The following is a 22,042-nucleotide window of genomic DNA, read 5'->3' as shown; positions in this document are numbered from 1 at the left end:
TTGTCCGTCCCCGCTTCTTAAACCTCTCTCTGATTGTCCATCGTTCATTCGACAACTGCATCCTGGTCAAGATCATGTTAGAAAACAAGTAAAAAAGATATAAAATGTCATAGCCCCCATTGTTTGAGTAATATTGCTGTATTGAGTTCAAGGGCTAACCCATATGTATGTACAACTAAAATGGCCATCGCTCTATCAGTCTGGCATCTTTGATCATATTGCAAAATAAAGGGAAGGGCACGTGTATGCCATCATGTACTGTGCTTGTGCCAAGTTTGAACAAAATCGGACAATGCATGTCTGAGAAATGGTTGGGGAAACATTTAAGAAACAAAATGGCCACCAGTCAGCCAACTTGGGTCTGATCTCGAAAAAAATGAGATGCTTGTGTAAACCATCATTCTTTATCTGTGTACCAAGTTTAAACGACCGGTAAATGCATGTCCAAGAAATGGTTGAGGATGTGTTCAACACTGGGGTTTTTTTCCAACTGAAATGCCATCAGTCGGCCATCTTGGATCTGATGTCAAAAAAAAAAAAATGATGTGCATATGTGAACCATCATGTCTTGTCTTTTTGCCAAGTCCAAATAAAATTGGTCCATCCATGTCCGAGATATGGCTGCGGACGCACACACACATACACATACACATACACATACACATACACACACAGACACACACAGACGCATGCACATGAAAATCGAGACCAAATCCATAAGCCCCCGTTTCGGACAAAGTCCATTGGGGGCTAAAAAGGTTACCAACCCCCTAATACTTAACCCAGATTGTATGTTTATACCTTTTCATGTTTTCTGTGATTAAATACCTGTATGCATCGTTGCAGTATTATCCACTTTCGAGAGATGAGAGGAAATTCATTACTTGACTAAAGCACAATCTGTGTGATACAAAGTAGTGGAAATGAAAATACTGCATTACAATAGTCGGTTATGGTGGATGATTGAATATTAAACTTGGTCTTACTTATTACTGAGGTTGCAGTTTGTGCATAGAATACAATCAAATCAAAAAGGTCAAAAATACCGCATTGGCAATTTACATTTGTAATAAAAAAATAGTCACAAAGTGCATTTGCAATATTCTCACCAATGATTAGTTCTTTTTAATCATGTTATATTTTCGAATTTAATATCACTCGTGAATTCCCCCAGAATTCACTCATTTTATGATAACTTTTAATACCTCGTGCTGCTCCGACGCATGCTCCCATACCTGACCTGACCTGACCTCTAATACACCCTCACCCCAGGAGCGGTACTATACCATACATATTTACATAAACAGAATTGGGGTCTTTCCAACACCCGAAACCCTCAGAGCTACAGATTTATTTTTACCCCATGAAACATTCCAGGGCACCGAGTGCAACTAAATCTGTCCAGTGGTATCGGAGTGCATACTGTAGACTGTAAAACAAACAAACGCAAACGCGCAAACAAACAAACACACAAAAACACAAATAAGAAAAATGTCGTGCATAGCACAAAACTTGTGAAATCCAAATAAATAATAGTTGCCACGGGAACAGCAATTTTGTCATTTTGAAAAATTGATCTATCAAAGTTTTGTATATAATGGAATGTTGTGCATAACAAATTTGTTTGATACATTTTCTAATTGTCACCTAATACGTATTTTACGTGCTCACCTCCACTAATTTATTCCTCTCTTTTTCCCGCCTGTGATACCATGTTCTATACCTGCTCCAGCGCATGCTCCCATACCTGACCTGACCTGTGCAACCACCTTCCATACTCTCTTGAATCTCATTTTTTTCCTTCCAGGTAATCAAGACAGCTGTTCCCCACCATCTCAAGTCATCCCCCATCCAAATTTATGATCTTTTCTACACCTGGTAAATCATCCCATACCCCTCCCAAAATTTTGCTTATCTCTATTGTCCACAAATAAAAAATACTTATCTATATTGTCCACCCTTTGTGTTCTCCCTTACCCCTTGTCATTATCTGCATCCCTTGTTTTTCCATCTCCATCTACTTTCTCCCTCCACCCTGCTGTTGGTGTTTTCCCCTTTCTCCTGCTTTTCCCTTTGTTGTGTTGTGTTCTGATTTTGTTCAGTCTCGTAGCTCTTCCACGAACCTAGAGCATGTATTAAAAAAGAAGGTATTAGGGGTCTTCGGGGTCTTAAAATTAGAAAGGTTACGATAGGTCTCAATGGTCTCAAGGGCCTGAGCAGCCTTAAAGAGTCTTAGGGTTAAGGGTCGAAGGGGGCATTAAATGGTCTTTGGATTACAATGGTCTTGAGTGTCTTATGGGGTCTTTGTGTTCTAAAGGGTATTTGGGGTATTGAGGGTCTAAGTCATCTTAAGGGTGTAAAGGTTTAAAGGGTATAAATGGTCTTACAAGGTCCAAAGGGTATTAAAAGGTATAAAGGTTATAAAAGCGACTATAAGGTCGAAGGGGTCGAAAAGGTGTAAGAGCTCGAAAGGTCTACATGTCAAAAAGGTATGCTTCAATCGTCCATAATTAAGAGGTAATTAATAGACATAGTCAATGTCCAATAATAAGTATTTAATAGACGTACTTTCGATCCAACTCACGATCAACCAGTATGTAATTAATTGACATACTCACAGGGGTTGACCAAGACTTCACCTCAACGAGGGTTCACCATCGACCCGTGTTTTTCAGTTTTATATACTGTACATACAGTACCAGCAGAGTAACCACCCTCTGGGTGGGTTGAGTTTGTGCATCACTTGCTGAAAAAAGTACAGTCTGTTTTAAAAGACGACTATAGATGTTTGCATGGTGAGTGCTTGTAAGGTTCTAGATGGTCAAAAGGTGTGAAGGGTACGTTCACATATTAGTTAATGTCTAAGCGTCGAAAAGGTCTCATCTCTCAAGCATGTATAAAGGGTCTGAAAAGGTACAAGTGTTCTAAAGCTCTAAATGGCCCAGGGTCCAAGTTGTCTGATCTGTCTGAAGGGTGTAGGCAGTCTAAATGGTGTAAAGTTCTAAGGGATCTAAAATAACTTCAGAGGTGTAAAGGTTAAAAGGTTTTGAGGTTGAAAGGGTGTAAAACCTCTAAAGTGTCAAAAGGGTCACAAAGATAAAAGGGTCTTGGAGTCCGGCGGATTATGAAAAAATTGTGGTTTTTTTTGATAAAAGCATGAAACTTGGCATATAAGTTAGTTATGGCATACCAATGCATATCTGATATAGGGACATTTGTGATTTGAGCTACTTCCGGTTTTATTCAAGATGGCCACCAATTTGTCAGAAAAATGTGAATAAGCTCAATCTTAACATATATGATCAATAATTTAGCGGTTTCTTGCTATGAAAGAATCATGAGTAATATAAACATGCTTCTCTGAGCAATATATACCAAATAAATAGATACAAACTAATATATATATATATATATATATATATATATATATATATATATATATATATATATATATATATATATTATGCACACAAATTCTTATTATTCTGATGTATTGTCATTCATATGTTCTAAATGAGTTGATTAGATCGAACACAGTAATATCATAAGGTAATCGTACTTAAATAACATTAAAAAGACATTTGAAGCAACTATAAATACATTTCTGCAACAATGATTTCTCCCTCCTTTCAAAATGGCCGCCAGCAGACAGCTTTTGGCATGATGGATCTCCCAGATAAAGGGTGCGTATTTGAGCGATCAAATGAGTTTATAGTTAATAAAATGAATTGAATTTGTACATTAGTGACTTGTGACTATTAATATAAGGTAAACGGTTTAAATATTTGTATTAATATGCCCAGCAGAGAGATATTTCAATAATCAAGGTATTAAAGGGAGGTAATAAGATTTACCTCAAACTGAAGGACCAGTAATTATTTTGAAATGTTCAATTATAATTTTTTTTTTGATGAATGTAAGCCATTTAGGCTACATTATAATTAATGCTTATGAACAAACAAACTCATAATGCCTTACTTTTTTAGTGGTGCGTGTTTGCCTTTACTGGGTAGTAAATGGTTTTATATTTTCATTTACAGACTCGAAGAGCCCCCGGGAGAGCTTGATAGTCGGACTCCAGCTACACCTACAAATTGGAATCAATGTTTCATCCATCAGACAGTTACTGATGAACCACTAAAATGTCCAGCCGATTCCAAACGCAAAAACCTTGGGGCAGGTTATGTGACATTCGCACAAAATGTTGAGAGGTTTCAAGATCTAAATAGTCTTCCCGTCCAATTTGATATTCAAGGACTTGATGATGGCACTGGTATTGCTGATACACTTCTAAGTCACAGAGCAAGCTGGCATGACTCCTGTCGTACAAAATTCAATTCAACACAGTTGAAGCGAGCAGAAAAGAGAAAGTCAGCATGTGATGATGAGTTGGCTATTGACCGAGCTAAAAAGTCTACACGTAAGTGTACTCTGGTAGGATGTGAAGCACCCGATGTTTGCTTCTTCTGTGATGAATATATACCTGGTGAAACATTACACAATGCATCTACATTTAAGCTTGATGCCCGTGTTCGAGAATGTGCACTAAAGTTGCAAGACACCACATTGCTTGCCAAGCTCAGTCCTGGAGATTTAGTTGCACAATCTGCAAAATATCATGCAAAATGCCTTGTTGGACTTTATAATGCAGTGTGGGTTCTGGAAATAGATTCTCAAAAAGATTCAAGAACAAAAATGATGCATGGTATTGCTCTTGCAGACATTGTAAACTACATTGAAGAAACAAAATCAGAATCTGGGACAAGTTGTGTTTTTAAGATGTCTGACCTAGCTCGACAATATGAAGAGAGGCTGCAAGAATATGGACTGTCAAACTCTAGTCGCATTCATTCCACGAAGTTAAAAGAGCGTATCCTGATCCAATTTCCTGAACTAGAGGACTTTAAAGAAGGACGAGATGTTTTACTGTCATTCAAACAAGATGTTGCTCCAAACATACGGATAATGCATGAACAAACATATGACAAAGGCGATCTAAGTCTCTCAATGGCTGCTAAAATTATCAGACAAGAAATATTCAGCCAAGATACCAAGTTTGATGGAAGCTTTGACACAAACTGTCAAGAGGAGTCTGGACCACAATCTCTGGTGACCTTCGTGAACTCAATATTGTATGGGCCAACATTAGAATTCAAACACAAGTCTCAGATTTCCCTCACTATAGCTCAGTTGATAAAATCCAATACAAGGCAGAGAAAGGGGGAATGTCAGACACAATTTCGCCAAGGAATGCGAACGGTAACCCCATTGTGTGTGTACTTAGGCCTCTCTGTGCATGCTCAGACACACAAGAAACATCTAGTTGAGATGCTATTTAACCTGGGGATAAGTATTTCTTACGACAGGGTCCTCGCTATTTCTACCCAGTTAGCAAACAGTGTGTGCATAAGATTCCATGAAGAAAATGTTGTTTGTCCAACAAAACTCAGAGATGGCTTATTTTCAACTTCTGCAATAGATAACATTGATCACAATCCTAGTTCTAGAATAGCTAAGGCTTCCTTCCATGGTACAGGGATATCTATCTTTCAGCATGTAACATCTGAGAATAGAGGCTCTGCTCGAGCAAGATCGTTATTGATAAATGAGAATATCCCAGCATCCAAAGCAGTGCTTACACTACCCGACTTCTACACGACAATTGAGCAAGTTGCACTTCCAAAAGACGCTACAATTCCCACTATTAATGGTGCACAAGTACACGAGATACGTTACATAACAGAGGCTCTTGAAGACGAACACAACTGGCTCGACTTTGTAAATGAGACTGTTGGTGAGGATCAATTCACAGATGATGTGGGTGATGTTTCATGGGCTGCTAACCATACCAAGAAGATCAGCGGAGATGTAGTGCAATCAGATCTGTCAGCATTGTTACCTCTTTTCAGCAATGAGGCTAAATCTGTTGCAATGATTCACCATGCCATGAACCTGATCAGGAATGCCACTCTTCGTGTAAATCCTGGGCAGATACCTGTCATTGCGGGCGACCAGCCACTCTATGCCATAGCAAAACAAATTCAGTGGGGCCTACCAAACAGCCATGGAGAAGAAAAGTTTGTCATAATGTTAGGTGGTTTACACATAGAGATGGCTGTGTTCAAGCTACTTGGCGATCTACTTGAAAAGAGTGGCTGGATAAGTGCTTTGGTGGAAGCTAACATTACAACTACTGGGAAGGCTGATTCCTTCTTGAAAGTATCACACCTTACACGAACCAGGTATGCGCACCAAGTGAGAGCATGTAGTCTTTATGCATTTCTCAAAAAGGCATTTGCGGAGAAATCAACACTCAACCAAGGTGTTCTTCAATTTGAAAATTGGATCAGACAAGCGTCCATGCAAAGTCCACAATTCAAGTTCTGGTATACTGTGCTCAATCTTCAACTTCTGGTATTTATCTTCATCAAAGCAATCTGCCTTGGTAGGTTCCAACTCTATGTTGATGCCATTGCCAGCATTGTTCCGTGGTTTTTTGCCTTGGATCATGTCAACTCTGCCCGTTGGTTGTCGGTGCATTTGCGAGATATGTCAAACTTATGGTCACTACATCCCATCACGGCAAGAGAATTTGACATAGGACACTTCGTCATCCACAAAACAAAACGGGTATTTTCCGGAATTGCTCTGGATCAAGCACATAAGCAAAACAACGCCAGCGTGAAAGGTGATGGTGGTGCAGTAGGATTAACAGAAAAACCCAAGTGCTCTAAGGAGGTGGATGGTTGCTGGTCCCGAAGTTTCAAGACTGGTTGAAGAATTTGAGTCTTGTCTTCATATGGCACAATCAGATGAAAGTATAGAAGGGGTGCAGCATCATGATGTTTCACAAAGCATACAAGGAACATTTGTACATGACATTTCATCTCTTACACAAGTCATTTGTGAAATGGGAAATCCATTCTTGGAAGAAACACAAGATCTGTTTAGTTTGGATACCAAGGAGTTTGCCAATCCAGGTATGATAAGAGTTGTTTAAGAGATGGAAACAATTGGCAAGAAACAAGCTGAGGTTTTCTACACAGAAAGACTCATCCAAAACAAAAAGCCAATCAGCGACAAGATTACAAAAAATAAATTTCAACTGTTTGGTGCCAAAGGAAAGAAGACTACATCAACAAGAAGTGGAAAGATAGATTCCCTGAAAAGTGACTGTTCACTGTTCTCGAGACTGTATATAGCTTGCCAAACGAGAAACAAAAATTTGGATGGATTTTTCATGCACGAAAATCAACCATCACCACCATCACTAAGTCTGAATGGCAACTTGCGCATCGGAAGCAAATCGGAATTGCTCTCTAAATGTCTTGAGCCACTTTCACACAGTGTGTTTGATGAGCAATGTGAAGTTGTAATACTGGATGGCGCTGCAGTGGTCAACTTCTTGAAACCAAATGATGCCAATACATTTCAAGACTATGCCACCAGTGTCTTCCTCCCATATGTGAAACGGCAACTCAAAGACGCGGCCAGAGTTGATATCATCTGGGATTGTTATGTAGATGATAGCTTGAAAGCTACTGTCAGAGGAAAACGGGGAATAGGGATTCGCAAGCGAGTGAGCGCCAACACCAAAATGCCTCAAAATTGGAATGGTTTCTTAAAGGTAGATGAAAACAAGAAAGAACTATTTGACTTTCTAGCAACCTTCGTGCAAGATATCGAGGATGGTGGCAATGCTGTCACAACATACGGCAGCAGTGTGGTCACTAACAACAAAGACATTGACTGTTCTTCACTTCAGCCTTGCACACACGAGGAGGCAGATACCCACATCATGGTCCATCTGGCACATGCCAGCAGGAATGGTCACAAGAGAATTGTCATCAGAACAGTTGACACAGATGTTGTTGTTTTGGCACTTTCTGTCTTCCCAAGTCTCACCATTGACAAGTTATGGATCTCTTTTGGAATTGGGAAAAATTTCAGATACATTGCTGTCCATGACATCAGCCAGCATCTTGGGCCAGACAAGTGTGTAGCACTTCCCTTCTTCCACGCCTTCACTGGGTGTGACACGGTGTCATCTTTCCTCGGTAAAGGAAAGAAGACTGCATGGGATGCATGGATGGATGGATGATGATGATGTTACATCATTTATCAAGAAATTGACTTGTTCACCAGAGTCTGTCAATGAGGGTAATATCCATGTACTTGAAAGGCTTGTTATCTGTATGTATGACAAGACATGCAGATTTCTGAGAGTTGATGCCTGCAGGAAATACCTATTCTCGTCAAAGGGAAAGACAATGGACTCTTCCTCCAACAAGGAGGAGCCCTTGCAGCCCTTGTTCAGCAAACATATGCAGCCCTTGTTCAGCAAACCAAGAGAGCTGTATTTCAAGGCATACATGTGTGGGGTCAAACACTATCACAAGAGCCCTTGTTAACCAGTCCCCAAGAATATGGATAGCAGAGGCTCCAATGGGAAGTGGATACCTCTATGGACCACACTACCGGCAGCTGAAGCATCTTGTCAAGAACTCTTGCAATGTGGCTGCAAGAAAGGATGTAAAAGACGATGTAAATGCAAGAGAAACAATCTTCCCTGCACTACTCTCTGTGCATGTGGGGGTGGACTGTGTTAAGGCAAGGAAAGAGTTTATGATGAACAGATGGAAAGTTAATTGTTGCACTTGGATAAAATAGACTAAATATTTGATAGGAATTTTACCTCTATACGAATTGATCTATAAAACAGTTTCTTGGATGTGTTTTATATATATATATATATATATATATATATATATATATATATATATATATATATATATATATATATATATATATATATATATATATATATATATATATATATATATATATATATATATATATATATATATATATATATATATATATATATATATATATATATATATATATATATATATATATATATATATATATATATATATATATATATGTTTACCAATATATATATATATATATATAATATGTCCTTGACATTAAGAAGAAATAAAATTGCATTTGTTCTGACTTATTTGTTGAAAGCAATATCAGTGGAGGTTCCAGCATTTTGGTGCATAATATATAATCATGTGACCCTTTAATTGTGTTGTTGAGTATATCAAATTATACATTTATTATCTTTTGAAGGTGTTCAATAGTTTTAACATAATTATACACATATATAGTATAAGAGAAAATTAACAACACATGATAATTAAACCTCAAAGTGTAGACATTACAGAAATATTGCTTGTTTTGTGGTAAACATGACACGCATGGACGCCATCTTGGATAAAACCGGAAGTTGGCAGAATTTTCAATGTCCCTATATCACAAATCATCAGTAACATATACAGTGATGTTATTGCCAAATTTGACGTTTTTATCACAAAAATCACAATTCGCCCAAAAATTGTCAAAATCCGCCGGACTATTGAGGGTCTTTGGGGTCTTAAGGGTCTGAAAGGTCTTAAGGGTCTTGAGGGGTTTAAGGGGTTGGGTCTTCTGGGTGTTAAGGTTCTTCAGGGTCTTAAAGGTCTTAAGAGTTTTGGGCATCTTAAAGGTCTTTCAGGGTCTTTAGGGTCTTCAGAGTTTTAAAGGGTCTTCAAAGGTCTGAGGGGTCTCATCAGTCTCTAGGGTCAAATGTTACATTCAAACAGTACATAATTAATAGATATCTAGTCACATGGTTTCATGCATGGCCAGACAGCAGACGGCTTCATGGAAGGACTGGGTTTTTCTTTTTATAGAAATAGATATACATAAATAAAGTGATGGTCTTTGGGTTTCATCTTGACCTTTGTGACCATGACCTTTGACTTTTTGACCTATTGACCTCAAAAACAATAGGTTTCCAGCTTGTCACTACTTCTACCAGGTGGTGAAGTTTCATGAACATCAGAGTAAAAATGTGACCTGTAGGCGACTGGAATACAAACAACCAGACAGACAAACAGAAAGAACTAGAATGGCAGTTCCGAGCGCACAGCTCCACCAGGTTGAACAGTTTAAGTTTTATATTCCACTGATCAGTCGGGACTGGATCCAGACTTGAACCATAATCGAAATGGCTTGTTCTTGTCACCTTAGCAACTCATCCATCTAGTTGTGTGATCACTCGTCCACAACTTTTTGAGATGTCATGCTATATATTAGTTTTAGCTCAATCTCTAAATGGTGAAGAATCAATAAAAAATACTCGATGGGCATTCGGTGGAGCACATACCTCCGCTACGTCATGCCTGATCCACGAGAACATATCAGGCCCAATACATTTTTAAAACATCATGTTATACAGTACTAGATCGTTTTTGGCCCTATCTCTCAATGGTGAAGAATCACTTTATAAATAAAATAATTCTCGTATCCAGATCCGGATTCGGATCTTCACCAAAATCGAATCAATTCGTCGTGGTCAAACACCCAACCTATCCACCAAGTTTCGTCCAAATCCTTTCACAACTTTTTGAGATATCCTGCATACAAACAAGAAGACATCGTACAAAGCACAAGATATGTAAAATACAGAAAACAAATTTGACCTCAAAAATAATTGCTGGTTAAATTCAATGACCGAATATGCAAATCCTATTCAAATTTTAAGTCAATCAGATGAAAATTGAAAATTTTAGAAATTCGGCCAATGTTGTCCTTTTGGTCGATGTTGACCTTAAAAATAATTAGTGGTTGAATACAGTGACCTGAAATATAAATCCTCTTCAAATTTGAAGTCAATCAGATGAAAATTGAGGATTTTAGAAATCTCACTTAAGTTGTTGACCGTTGACGTTTTGACCTCAAAAACAACAGGCTTCTTCCTAATGACAAACTGTACCATGTGGTGAAGTTTCGTGAAGATCGGTTAAAAATTCTGACATGTAGGTGACAACCAGACAGACAGACAGACAGACAGAATAACAAAATCGACGACCCAATATACTTGAAAAATCTTCGATTTTGCAAGTAACAAACAGACAGAAAAGGGTGAAAGCACAACATCCTTGACCTTCGGTGGTGGAGGTAATGATTGGACCTGGCCACGGATCTTCACCAATATGTAATCAATTCTTCCTTGTCACACACACAACCTTCCCGCCAAATTTTGTCCGAATCCGTCCACAACCTTTTGAGATATCCTGTTCCTGTTCACAGACAAACAAGCAGACACACAGGGGTGAAAACTCAACCCCCGTCCACCTGTGGTGGCGGAGATTAAAACAGCGGACGCCACCAACTAATATGCTTATGAATTTCACAAGTAACAGACAAACACACAAACAGACAATTTTCGAACTTAACTGTAATGATTTCCGGAATTTGGGAAGAGATGACATTTCTTTTAAATCTTATTCCCTTACACCATTGTTTCATGTTCGTGACAAACTTTTGATAGGTTGGTGAAACCATTTGGATCTTTCATCGCTGGACAGTACCTGCTGCTTTAACAAGCAATCCTTCACCCCCCCGCCCCCCATTTTCATCCTCTCACCACCGACCACCACCAACACTTCATCTCCAAACGCCCCCATATTTCATCTCATCCCCCCAACCACCACCCAACTTTATCTCCCACCCCACAACCACTACTCCACTTTATCTCCTCCCCCCTGCACACATTATCCAACCACCATCTCACTCCCCTGCATTACCTAACCACCACTACCCTCCTTCCCTTCCACTCCAACCACACTGAACTCAAACCATCGTTCACATTCTTTACAGGATTGAAAAAAATATTTTATAGATCATGTGAATGTTTGGGTTTATCAAATACTGTACTCTAAATATGCAAACAATACCCGATTGAGACATTTACATGAACACGCTTTCAACATGCACCACAGTACTGTATGGAGAACACAATGTTCAGGTATAAAAGATATGGCTAACTTAAACTAATGCTGATGTGGAAAACAACGAAAGGGCGTGAGGTTGAGAATGATGATAACCATCTGCATTGAAACATATGAATCATTTCTTGAAGTGAAGGTTCATTGGTCAAAGGAAGTTCATCAGTGAACTGCCAGTTCATTGAACCAGCGCTGCCTTCAGATGGGCCAAGCTTCTCGTGAGGTTATTTATGATCACTTCTGGACAGTATCAATGCTTGGTGTGAATGTTTACACAAGGAATTTGGAAGTCGGAGGAGGCCCTTTGGCCCATCGAGTCTGTGCTACATCAACACCATATTAATTTAATCTCACAGTTTATCACTTAAATTCACTTGGCATGAGGGATGGGGGACAGTAGAACAGTAGGGCAGGTGCAGACCCCACTAGAGTGTTTTACACACACACACACACACACACACACACACACACACACACACACACACACACACACACACACACACACACACACACACACACACACACGAAGAGGGCCACCAAATATGTCACAAGCAAATGTGCAAAACAATCACCAAAGTATACCAACGTAGAACGAAGCTGATCCTGAAAACGTATCTCTCCCCAAGAAACAAAATCAAATCCATAAACCAACTCGCAGTATCAGTGTCAAAATACAGCTGTGGAATAATAAACTGCCCACAATCAGAAATCAATAAGTTAGACATAAAAGCATTAAAACTCCTCACCATCACAAAATGTTCCACAAAAACCAGTGCATCCCGAGAATATACCTGTTGAGACGAGGGGAAGGGAGCAGCCTGATAGAACTCAACCAGGTGCACAGAGCGACGAGTCTAGGACCAGCTGAGGATGTGAAATGCTCAACCGACTATCGGATTCAATTTGTAAACAAACATGAACACAACAAACCTGAAAAAGTATCCCTAACTAACCTTACAAAGAGCTTCCAAAAACAGGTGTGGATAGATAGAAGATACCGCAAAGGAAAATGAAACGGCAACAAATACAGCCCAACGATTGAAATATATATATATATATATATATATATATATATATATATATATATATATATATATATATATATGTATACATGCACCAACAACTGGGAGAACGACAAAAAGAGCAGGAAAATACAAAAAAGTATTGACTTGAGTTGGGATCAACAAAAGGTTCGTTGGAATGGCTAAGGAGAGGTCAGCTCAACTGGGACGGAGAACGAGTGATAATTACTGCCCAAGATCAAGGACACGACACCGATGGATATTAAAAGATGGAGGTACTGAAACAGACGGACAAGTGTGGATTCTGCAAGACAGAAAGGGAAAATGCAAATCACCTGCTTTCGGGATGTAAAAAAACAATTATGAGAAGAACTTTACACACAACGGCACAACAAAATATGTAAAGTGATTCATTGGCACAACTGAAAACATTTCAACATTCCAGTTCCAGAAAACTGAAGGAAACACGAACAGAGGGGAATCATTGAAAATAAGGACGTCATGCTCACGTACGACCTGATGGTCCCATCGAGCGTGAACATCGAAAACAAAGCTTTGCGATCGGACATCGTTCTCAGGAACAAAAAGGAAAAGACTGCATTGCTAACTTGAGAGATCAGTACCAAGCGATTTTGGGTTAAATAAAGTAGAAATCAAGAAAATGACCAAATACCAGGACTTAAAAATGAGATCAAGAGTTCTTGGAAGATGAGGAGGATCAAAAGTACACCACCAGTGATAATTGGAGCAACAGGAAAGAATTAAGAAGAACCTCACTGAGATTTTAAAACCATCCCAGGAAATATTATTCCAAACGAATGACAGTTGGAATCCATCCGGGGCTCAATAACAATCCCAAAGAGAGCCCTCGGCACCAAACTTTGAGAACAACAGAGATGAACAGCTTGGTCCATGAAATGTGTTCACCACTTACTGAAGAAAACACAGATACTTTGAGTAAAGAGAGGACTTTGGTCCATCGCCTCAAAACCGCAAATGGAGAAACAAAACCAATCACAAACATATGTATGTGTATTGTGTATAATATATATATATATATATATATATATATATATATATATATATATATATATATATATATATATATATATATATATATATATATATATATATATATATATATATATATATATATATATATATATATATATATATATATATATATATATATATATATATATATATATACATATATATATATATATATATATATATATACATATATATATATATATATATATATATATATATATATATATATATATATATATATATATATATATATATATATATATATATACATATATATATATATATATATATATATATATATATATATATATATATATATATATATATATATATATATATATATATATATATATATATATATATATATATATATATATATATATATATATATATATATATATATATATATATATATATATATATATATATATATATATATATATATATATATATATATATATATATATACATATATATATATATATATATATATATATATATATATATATATATATATATATATATATATATATATATATATATATATATATATATATATATATATATATATATATATATATATATATATATATATATATATATATATACATATATATATATATATATATATATATATATATATATATATATATATATATATATATATATATATATATATATATATATATATATATATATATATATATATATATATATATATATATATATATATATATATATATATATATATATATATATATATATATATATATATATATATATATATATATATATATATATATATATATATATATATATATATATATATATATATATATATATATATATATATATATATATATATATATATATATATATATATATATATATTTTAAAATATATATATATATATATATATATATATATATATATATATATATATATATATATATATATATATATATATATATATATATATATATATATATATATATATATATATATATATATATATATATATATATATATATATATATATATATTTTTAATATATATATATATATATATATATATATATATATATATATATATATATATATATATATATATATATATATATATATATATATATATATATATATATATATATATATATATATATATATATATATATATATATATATATATATATATATATATATATATATATATATATATATATATATATATATATATATATATATATATATATATATATATGTATAATATGTATAAGTATGTATATATATATATATATATATATATATATATATATATATATATATGTATAATATGTATATATACACACATATATGTACATATATGTTGTTCGTATTTCAGGTGCTCCCGTTAGGGTCGCCACAGCGGATCATCCGTTATGATCCGCATACTGATTTGGAATAGGTTTTATGCCAGATGCCCTTCCTGACGCAACCCTGGTCTCCTCTTACGCCACAGGGATATATATATATATATATATATATATATATATATATATATATATATATATATATATATATATATATATATATATATATATATATATATATATATATATATATATATGAGGCCCGCAAGGAGGAGTGATGTAAGCGACATTTTTAAATAATATGATGATGATAGGCTCGGATGATAGGGTAAGGGTTGAAATAGTGCTATATGGCATTCACTCTAAAATGGCCGATGTGTCCCTCACATCACTCCTCCTCATGGCACCTCATATAAGCCTGGTGTTGGATCAGTGGTTAGGGTAGTGGCTTGGGATCCAAGGGTCCTGAGTTCAAGCCCTGTTGGCTGTTGAATTAATACACACCAGGGGGTTGACTCAGCCTGTCATCCTTCCGAGGTCGGCAAATGGAGTACCAGCTTGCTGGGATAATTGAGCCATTCGAGTATCCTGCGATAGAGGGGCAACCTGTCCAGGATTGCGCCCATCAGCCCAGGAAACTGCTTCAGCATCATCGACACTCTTTGTTGAGAGTATGGTTCCAAAAAAAACATATATATATCTTTCTCTCTCTCTCTCTCTCTCTCTCTCTCTCTCTCTCTCTCTCTCTCTCTCTCTCTCTCTCTCTCTCTCTCTCTCTCTCTCTCTCTCTCTCTCTCTCTCTCTCTCTCTCTCTCTCTCTCTCTCTCTCTCTCTCTCTCTCTCTCTCTCTCTCTCTCTCTCTCTCTCTCTCTCTCTCTCTCTCTCTCTCTCTCTCTCTCTCTCTCTCTCTCTCTCTCTCTCTCTCTCTCTCTCTCTCTCTCTCTCTCTCTCTCTCTCTCTCTCTCTCTCTCTCTCTCTCTCTCTCTCTCTCTCTCTCTCTCTCTCTCTCTCTCTCTCTCTCTCTCTCTCTCTCTCTCTCTCTCTCTCTCTCTCTCTCTCTCTCTCTCTCTCTCTCTCTCTCTCTCTCTCTCTCTCTCTCTCTCTCTCTCTCTCTCTCTCTCTCTCTCTCTCTCTCTCTCTCTCTCTCTCTCTCTCTCTCTCTCTCTCTCTCTCTCTCTCTCTCTCTCTCTCTCTCTCTCTCTCTCTCTCTCTCTCTCTCTCTATATATATATATATATATATATATATATATATATATATATATATATATATACATACACACAATTGCAAATAAAACCTGTCGCTTCGCTGAGAGGAGTAATAATGGGGGAAGGGGGTTGACTGAGGAGGGAAATGAAGGAGAGAGAGGAAGAGAGGAGAGGAGGCAGTAGGGAGGGGGAAGCTAAGAAGGGGGGGGAGGAGTGAGAAAGGGGGGAGATGGGGAGAACGATGCCTTTGTGTGAGGAGGCGGAGAGAAAGAGAGAAAGAGAAAAAAAATAAAGACCCGTATCTTGCCAAAAGGTGACCATGTGACCTTCTTTAAGTTCACACTGAGGTGAACAGAGTTGCTATCCACCAGGAGCGACTCCTTGAGGAATATCTGCCTTCGAGAGATTCCGATGTGAATCATTCTACAGAGTAACCATGAAAAATATGCGTTTGCCTCATAACGTCACCAAATGACGTCATCATGTCTCAAGCTTGACATATCCAGAAAGCACTCATCGAGGTGTTCAATTTGAGGTACTACACGATATGGTTCCTAAAACTTGGAAATTTGACCTTGGGGTCAAATATGTTTGACCTTCGGCACTAACTATGAAGGTCAAGGCCAATCGCCACCAAAAATTAATCAGCTGAGCGCCAGACCATGAACTATATTCCTATGAAGTTTGAAGACGATCCGATCAAAATTACTCAAAAAAAATAAGGGTTTCGTCGACTCCCCTGATTTGCGACAAAGTGACCTTGACCTTTGACCTTGACCTTCAAAATTTTATGCGCTGAAAGGGACCTCTATAGGCCTCTGATATATGCGAAGTTACAAAATTTTCCAATGATAACTGTGCTCTGCAGAATTTTTTATATGTGATTACAGACAAACAAAAAAAAAACATACAAGCTGACTAACATATCTTGCAAAAACTTCCTTTTGGCAAGATAAAAAGAGAAAGGTGAATGGTGCAGGTGGGGTTAGTAAATAGAATGATATGATCTGCTTAATGACCAAACACACACACACACACACACACACACACACACACACACACACACACACACACACACACACACACACAAATAACAACTCATGTCAGAACAGCTGTACACACAACGACACAACAGGGTTTGTCAAGTAATCTGCAGGCACATCTGCAAAAACTTTGATATCCCAGTTCCAGAGAATTTGTGGGAACATGAACCAAAGTAATCACTGAAAACATGGAAGTACCTACCGTTCACATACGAACTAATAATCCCATTGAGCGTGAACATCGAAAATGAAGCGTTGCAATCAGATATCATAGTTAGATATAAAAAAGAGAAGGCATTGCTTATTCAGGTGTTAAACCAGTAATTCTGGACTAAATGATGCAGAAATCTAGAAAATGACCAAACACCAAGACCTCAAGAATGAAGTGTGAAGATCCTAAAGCAGAAGAATGCCAAAGTTGTACCAGTGATAGCTGGACCTACAGGAATGATGACAAGGAACCTCACAGATATATTAAACATAGGAGCAGTACCCCTGGGTGCTCACCTCGTAGTGGCTGGATAGGATAACCAGGTAACCAATGGTAGGCATGTATGACCCACAAAATATATAATTGAGAAGAAAATAAATACATATTTGGGCGGTAACTCACTATCCTCCCCCCCCTCCCACCGCGTGAACTCCCTCTGTCGACCCCTTCAGACCTCCTTTTTTATGCCATCACGGGTGATGAAGGTTGTGATCAAAATTCATTGAAATCGTATGTGTAATTTCTGAGAAGTTGCAAGTATTTTGTGAATGAACCGACGACATGCCATCTCATAAGCTCCCTGAAACTATTTTACAATTGAGCAAAAAACCATCCCTGGGAATATTATTACAAACGAACTACAGTTGCAAGCTGTCTGGGGCTCAGTGATGATCCTAAAAAGAGACATAAAACTTTGAGAACAGAAAACTTCACAGCTTGGTCCATGAATCATCACCCCTTACCAAAATGAAGGTGGATACTTTGAGCCTGCCCTGGGACGACTCCATTCCACATTCTGAAACCCGCATATAGATACCAATCAACGACACACACACACACACACACACACACACACACACACACACACACACACACACACACACACACACACACACACACACATACACACACACACACAAACACTGAGACCTGGTCGGTCTCTGTTTCACCTCGTGATGAATCCCCACCCACATGTGGAGAAAGCAGGCAAAAACAGCCACAACACAACACAACACAACACAACACAACACAACACAACACAACACAACACAACACAACACATGCACGCACGCACACCGAGTCGGTCTGTTTCACCTCCTGACACACACGCACCACACGTGAGATAGCAGGCAACAACAGCAACTTGCACATGCACACACACATACACACCACACACACACACACACACACACACACACACACACACACACACACACACACACACACACACACACACACACACACACACTTTGAGACCTGGGGTGGGAGCATTCAAAACCAACAGCTCGTACATGCAGTGACCTTTCCACGCCACCGGTCGGCTCCACATCTGATTCGTACATGCTACAGTCCTCTCAACAGGGGGTGAAAGATGGGGGACCAGGGGGAAAGTTGGGAAAGAGAGACAGAGGAGTGGAGAGAGAGAGGGGGAGAGGGGAGGAGTTGAGAGAGAGAGAGAGAGAGAGAGAGAGAGAGAGAGAGAGAGAGAGAGAGAGAGAGAGAGAGAGAGAGAGAGAGAGAGAGAGAGAGAGAGATTGGAGTTGGGGTTGGAAAGAGGGATAGGGGTTTCAGAGAGGTGGTAGAGTTAGGAGGGAGATGGGTAAGGGATTCCGTCAGAGGTGACATCCAGTTTATCATCCATCTGAGAGACGACAAGCACAGTGATGAATCCTCCAGCCGGTGAAACACTGGGAGGACAGTTTAGAGCTGGGTTGGGATTCGAACCCAGGCTACACAGAGTGAGCATGTGACTTTTCCTGCCATGATGTGGCGATTCCTGACTTCAGAACTGAAAAAAAAAATTCTCATTGTGATCAAATAATATATTTTGCCTTCCTACCTCCAGTGTAGAACCATGGTATCACAATTGAATGTTGAAGTACGTGCCAAGTGGCTTCACCACGCAATGCACGAAACGTTTGAAGAAACTTTTAAAAGTTAAACGTTTAATTTATATTTGTATTTATCGATGCCGAAGTGATGGGTCGTATAATGTCGTCAAAAACGGGAAACGTCGTGGACGTGGCCAACGTGGCCAGAACAAAATGTGGCCAATGCAGGCAAGTAGCCCTGAACTTTGGTCAAGTCGATCTATATCCAGTATTCAGTGACAGTGTGAATATTGTAGAGCGCTGGCTTAAGAACTCCAACAAAACGGTCAATAATAAACGGCTCCCTTGGCACACAATTGGCAATCACCGTACCCTCATATTAAACATACACCTCCCGGAGACACCCAAAATGTCACATATGTCTGAATTGGAAAAATTAACACTTTTCTCGGAGTCTGAACTGTTTGTAAGTTCGATCCTGGAGCTTAAATTTTGTAATTCTCCTTAATTTAAAATATACTTGTGAACATTGCATGTGCGGAAAGGAACTAAAGCAACGACCGCTGACATCTCCGGGAGTTTATCGGCATTACAATGTACGCAGCGATCCGTAGCTATGATGAACAGGCATTCGATAACATGAGTGAAGAAAGTGAAAAAAAACAGGATCGTTAAGAAATTGATGCGGCCTGTTCCAAGTCAAGGCAAGGTTAATCAGGCCAAAAAAACATGGCGGCTTCAGACCTGAGTGAGGTTATCCAGGAAACACCTTAAGACCCCAGAGTGAGGTGGCCGAGGATCGCCTGATAAAGGATATAATTAAATAATGCCGTTATTTACTTTCAAAGGGGTGTTTTAATTAACCCAAACACCCAATTTTCACTCTTGCACTTTCTTGGAGTTTTCTTAGTGTGCACGCAAAGTTTCAGGCTGCTCGGTTTTATGGTTTTAGTGTTATGGAGGAGACACACATGCACACACGCACACACACACACACACACACACACACACACACACACACACACACACACACACACACATTGACATTTATTAATAAATATTAGCATTTAAGCTGTTCTCGCACTAATCCGAGTATCTCTCAAAATCTTTGAGCCAAGCAGGTGGTCTTCTAACCCTCATGCAACCATGCAACCATGGACTTGCATCCATTTCGTTCCTTTCATTTCCCTCTCGATTAGCAACCATTTCATTCCTTTCATGTCCCTCTGTGACCGGCGTTAGTGCAGTCTCTGGAGAGAGGGCCAGGTGCGATGCGTTCCATTTCTTCCCATCACTGAATACGTATGTGCCTCGTCCTATTTTCTCCCGAATCAACATCGGATCAGTGTATTTTGTAGTCCTTTTCCTCACATGCACGGGTTTCTTTACTTTCACATAATCCTTTGGTTGAAATGTCGGAATATTCGCTCCCATTCTTCAGTCGGGGTACTCCTTGCTTTTTGTCTGTCTTTTCATGACAGTGTCTCTCATGTTCAGGAGCGGTTCGGAATCACTGATGATCAGAAAGATGTTCAGCTTGGTGTGCATCTTCCTTTTGTGGAGCAACTCGAATGGCGATACACCAGTAGTGGCGTTTGGTGTTGCCCGGTAATTTTAAAGGAATTCAGTCACCGCAGGTTTCCAAGGTTTACTTTCTCGTACCACATTCTGTGTACACTCCTTCAGCACTCTGTTAAACCTCACCACAGAACCATTAGCTTGGGGGTAGTAGACGCTGGAACGACTTTGCTGAATTTCTCTCTCTTCCAAAAACTGAGAGAAGGCAGTAGAAGTGAATTGCGGTCCATTGTTGGAAATGATCCAGCGGAGATTTCTGTTCGACTGAAAACCGAGCACAGGAAAGTAGTAACGACCTCTGTGATGACACTTGAAGTGAATGCCACCTTAGGCCACTTACTGTAATAATCGATAATGGTGATGGCATAGCAGCAATCAAATGTGTATACCTGGTGTTGGCTTAATGGTTAGGGGGGTGAGTTTAGGATCCTGGGATAAAATCCCCATCAGCTGTTGAATTTATACCAGGTAGGGTTGACTCTGCCTGTCATCCTTCGGAGGTCGGCAAAATGAGTGCTTGCTTTCTGGTATCCTGTGTCGGAGTGGCAACCCGTCCAGGATTGTTCCTAATAGCCAAGGAGACTACTTAGGCAGCACCAATGCTCTGCATAGATTATGGTCCCAATGGATGGATGGATGGAATCTAATGTGCAAAGTTTGAACGGTCCAACTGTCTCCAGTACAGCTGTTTTGGCAGAATTGAGACCGAGGAGCCAGTATCCACGATGAGCTCTACATTGCAGGTATGTTTAGTAGGTGCCTTCATTTGTATATTACAGAAAAATTTGTCCTTTGTAAAGACAGAATCATTCAAGTCAAGTATAGTCAGTTCAGGAACGACAACCTCACTCACCTCTTTCTCAGTAGAATGGCAGACTTTTGAGAAGTGTCCCACTTTCCCACG

General features: G+C 38.2%; 1 long non-coding RNA gene across 1 annotated transcript in view; it reads right to left on the bottom strand.

Annotated features, from left to right (window-relative positions):
• The window catches only part of LOC147027226 (uncharacterized), a 96,243-nt gene extending 83,567 nt beyond the window's left edge, over positions 1-12,676 (bottom strand). The window contains exons 1-2 of the long non-coding RNA XR_015057963.1: positions 12,590-12,676; positions 829-900 (exon numbers count right to left, since the gene is read on the bottom strand). This is a non-coding gene — a long non-coding RNA (uncharacterized LOC147027226). The remainder of the gene's footprint in view (positions 1-828; positions 901-12,589) is intronic.
• Positions 12,677-22,042: the final 9,366 nt, after the last annotated feature.

The sequence above is a fragment of the Eptatretus burgeri genome, chromosome 5 (assembly GCF_056783735.1).
Source record: "Eptatretus burgeri isolate ZD-2024b chromosome 5, Ebu_testis_v1, whole genome shotgun sequence".
Taxonomy (NCBI): domain Eukaryota; kingdom Metazoa; phylum Chordata; class Myxini; order Myxiniformes; family Myxinidae; genus Eptatretus; species Eptatretus burgeri.
Note: the sequence above shows the minus strand (reverse complement) of the source record. Positions and strands in the feature narration are given on the sequence as shown.